This window comes from Notothenia coriiceps, unplaced genomic scaffold (assembly GCF_000735185.1).
Source record: "Notothenia coriiceps isolate Sejong01 unplaced genomic scaffold, NC01 NC01_scaffold00037244, whole genome shotgun sequence".
Lineage (NCBI taxonomy): Eukaryota > Metazoa > Chordata > Actinopteri > Perciformes > Nototheniidae > Notothenia > Notothenia coriiceps.
Window position 1 is genome coordinate 11,731,020 of NW_011369945.1, and position 4,246 is coordinate 11,735,265.

Below are 4,246 nucleotides of genomic sequence, written 5' to 3' on the forward strand. Positions count from 1 at the left end.
GTGTGTGTGTGTGTGTGTGTGTGTGTGTGTGTGTGACCGACCAGACTAGCACAGGATTTTTCATGTCCAGTTTACAATCTGCTCTTCAAGTGAGACGGATGTTTTTTTGTTCATGATAGAACCTGATGCTCTCACTTCTTCTTTGATCAAATCAGCCTATTGTTATGATGCTACCACCCTTATCATAAGGAGTACTGTGAGGATGTCGACACCTTTAACTCCCAAATATTCCAACCCCCCCTGTAAGGAGACTGTACTGAATTACGGATTCCTGCTTGTGTGTTCTTACAGCACCCGTATATTCAGAAAAGTTGACAGACATATTTTTTTTTAAATGCAGTGTATTGAAAGTTGGATTCAGTGTTTGCAGTGTGAACTTGTACAAATGCACATTTCAAATGTTCAAAAACAACCCAACTGTGCCTTAAATTTGTGCTTTAAAAAGAAGACGACTGGCACTGCAGAATGTACTGGATTTAAGAAATGATTTAACTGTTTAAAGGGTGAGTAAGGCCTGCCATAGATGTAGTTTTGGTAGAGTTTGACATCTTCAGATTTTGGTATTTTGTAGCAGTTTACTTTGATATTAAACCAAATGCTTCTCTCTATTTATTATTATGATTTTGTTTAAATCAGCTGTGGTGATGTACTATTTTAATGTCACTAGACCAGTTACACACATGTCATAACTTTTCTTTCATCGAGGGTCGACCTTACATCCACTTCCAAACAATTGTCAGGATGTGTAAAATGACAAAATAAAGTGAACACTTTCCGAAATAAGCCAGTCGATAATGCATCACTGTAATCTATTTTTGTACGTCTCAGCCCACACTGACTGTAACGAGGCTGAATGTAAATGTTGGTTACACGTGATGACACTTCTCCAGCCTTGTGCGTCACCTTTAAATGCATCCTAAATGAAAGCATTATTTTCCTCTGTATTTTATGTAAACACTGTACATTGATATAATTGTAACATGTACTATTATATGCAGCTTTATTTCCATTACATTGTATGTTTGGGGTATCCCTAACCTGCTAGCCAGAGGGGGGAGGAGGGAGTGGTGGGGGGGGTGGAGGTACAATACTACAGACATTTAAGAAGACACAGACGTTTTAATGTAATTTGTCAATTGTACAAACAGCTCAAATTAAAGGTTTATTAGGAGTTTTTAAACTGTGCTTGTGCTGGTTTTATGTGCACACGTGGGGCAGGAACATTCTAGAAACAGCCTGTACTTTAGCGTTTACTCATCTATGACAAGGCTGTTATAAGTTTTTAATATACATAATATCTCAAGTTTTAAACAATAGTGCCAAATTCCAAAATACCTATCTCAGTTAAAGGTGTCTAGTTTTTTAATACCCAAAACACCTCATTGGTTTGGCTCTGTGTGATATGTTTTTGTATTAAACTCCAACCAACTCTCCTATCTATTGTCTATAGGCCTTCAAGCATGTCTTCCCAACAACAAAAGCCAAAAATAGGCAGCCAAATAGAAAGTAATATTTGTATTCATCCTTATTAACATTGAGTAGAACAGGTGAAGTCGTTTTATTGTTGTAATAGGAAACATTTTCCTATTTAAATGAGATGAGTGAGTGCGAGTTGGCTGTTTTGTTTGTAATCAGGTTACATCACCCTGTGACGAGGCTGGGGTCCTGGCCATAATTGGAGATGTGCACTCAGTTATTCACACACAGCCTGTTGGTCTACGGAGCGTGTTAGCCTTGCTAGCCTGTGTGTCTTTCTGATCTCATTTTCTGTGCAGACCTGACACTGCAAGTTAAAGCTGGCGACTCAAAGCTTCACTATCAACATCATATTCCTGCTGTTGCTTCTCTCAGGTAAATGTCTTTTGTATTTTGTGGAGTCATTTAGGGTACGATAGTCACCGTTAGCTTAACCGTGACGAAAATGTGCTTTATCGGGATGTAGCAGCTCAAAACATGACGTGAAGCTAATAGGAATAACAGCGTCAATTCGAGAAAAGACTGACACAACTACAAGATAGGGTCACTTTTCATGCATGTTATTTTTGTGGTTATTTGTTAGCAAGCAAAAGTAGTCCCAGACAGGCAGCAGTTTGCTAACAGACCCAAATATGGTACAATAACTTTGACTTTTACCAAGGTAACGTTAGCCTACGTAACACCATTCAGTAGACCAGCCCCGGTATGGAGCTCCTGTCCGGCATAGAAACCTCCATGACAACACACCCTCTGTTCCAGTATGGCGCACTTGTGATTCAGGTAAAGTCAGTAATTAAATTGTAATGTGACTCGGCAGTTCTGCAAGTTAAACCGGTGGTATTTTCCTGATTTGGATTTGCGTAACGTTAGAATAAAAAATAAAACATAATTGAAGGTCGGTTTACAATTACTAATAAACATACGCACTCATGTTCAAATTGAACACATGCATAACTAAGCTACACGTAGCTTATAAAGTCAAATGACATAAAGAATGTCCAAGAAAAACAACAACAAATAGACAACTAAAAATTCTTATAATTTAACCATATCATTCATGTTCTGTGAAATTAAAGAGTCCTATTATAGTGTGCTATATTCACTTGAAATATAGCTAATAGGCCTTATACGTATAGTTTTAATTTGAACCATAAAAAAAGGCTTATAATATATTTCTTCATGAAACAATTTCCAACCTACCTAATCACTTGCTACACAAAACAACTGACATCTAGTGGTAGAAGCTTGCATCGCATCTTTAGTTCTTTACAAAGATAATTGAAAGGAGTGTATGAATAGACCATTTAAAAACTATTAAATAGGCTTTGCATTATACAAAAATTACAACAGAAGAAAATGAGGGGGTTGTATGTCATGCATTAATCAAATTAAATACTCCGCAATATTGAGACTAACTAAAAGCTGCTTTTTCTTTGCCCCAAACGATCAGTCTTTCGTTATATGTGACATCTCGCATTAGAAGAAAATGTCAGGAGTTCACTCACTGCTTATTTGTTGTTATTCAGTGTTAAAAAAACAAAGCCCTTTCAGGGGTAGACATTAAGGGTAAAATGCCACTGGCCCTCCGGGCCGGTGGAATTGTATTATCACTGGCCCCACCATTGTAACCACTGGCCCGGAGCATTCGTCCAAAAAAAATCGACTTATAATGAAGAAAATGAACACATTTGTTGCAATAGTAATTTATGCACTAACTACATTACTACTTGTACTACAACATTTGAATCATCAGTTCTTCCTCATTTCCTCAATTATTCATATTTGGTTTATTAAAATAATTATATTGTGGTCATTGTTAAAAAATCTCAGCTATTATTATGAGTATTATTATTTGTATAATGCGCTTTCTACCTTCCTGTCATCAGGAGTTAGACATGTAATGGCTATGTAATAGATTAGATTAGAACCTTCATTATCCTAAACTGCTGGGACATTTCCCTAAAGCCAATACCTTTATATTTTCTACTCTTCACTTACTTGTCAGCATAGGTCGGCATTGATGTATAGAGCCGACAGAAGACCTTGTTTATATTGGCATCATATTGAGAGGTGCAGTGATGCGTCATAGAACCAGGAACATGAAAGTAAACGGCGGGGAGGCCGGCGGTAATTGTGGTCGAGTGGGGGGCGGAATTTTTTTCGAAGCAGACGAGCCGAGGAGGGCATAAGAGCTGAACATAAATCAATTTAACCAAAGCAAATAATTGCGATGTTTGTACTCGCAAAACACTCAGCACACAACAGCAACAACCACTTTTCGTTGTCGACAAAACGGACGGCCTCACTCGCGGCTCGTCCGAGGGCACTCGCCCTCGCGCGAGGAAGTGCATGTCATGATAGCGCGCGTGGATTAGGTAAGCGGTAATTACAAAAATTATGGTCGCCATTGGCCGGTTCGGGCCCGTCTTTTGTTAGAAGTTTATTTTCTTCAGTGGCCCTCCCTCAATTTCCTCTCACTGTCCCTCATACTCTTCTTCTCCCTCTCGTTGCAAAGTCCGCGTCGAACTACGCTTACCTCAACGAAGATCACGTCACTGGCGCAGATTTTGGGGAAAAAAAAAATTTATTAGATAGCTATCTAAATACTAAACTTTCACTATTTCATCGCGCATCTGTACACCCTAATAGGCCGACTTGTTTTGTCACGTAAGTAGTTTGTCCAAACCAAAAGGTGTCTGGAATAAAGGTCGATAAAAAGGTTTTGTGGAAACCTCTTTAGGGGTAACGAAAAACAGCTCCTTTGTCGTCG

The 4,246-nt window shown here is 38.6% G+C and overlaps 2 protein-coding genes across 4 annotated transcripts in view; one reads left to right on the forward strand and one right to left on the reverse strand.

Annotated features, from left to right (window-relative positions):
* lemd3 (LEM domain containing 3) overlaps positions 1 to 4,246 on the reverse strand; it is an 11,626-nt gene that overhangs the window by 5,551 nt on the left and 1,829 nt on the right. The gene's annotated exons all lie outside the window — the stretch shown is intronic.
* The window catches only part of msrb3 (methionine sulfoxide reductase B3), a 168,848-nt gene continuing 166,269 nt past the window's right edge, over positions 1,668 to 4,246 (forward strand). For 2 of the 3 annotated variants that reach the window (XM_010793589.1, XM_010793588.1), the window contains exon 1: positions 1,671 to 1,851. The gene's annotated coding sequence lies outside the window, so the exon portion shown is untranslated. Of the gene's footprint in view, positions 1,852 to 4,246 lie in introns of all 3 variants that reach the window. The other variant, XM_010793587.1, reaches the window with a different exon arrangement.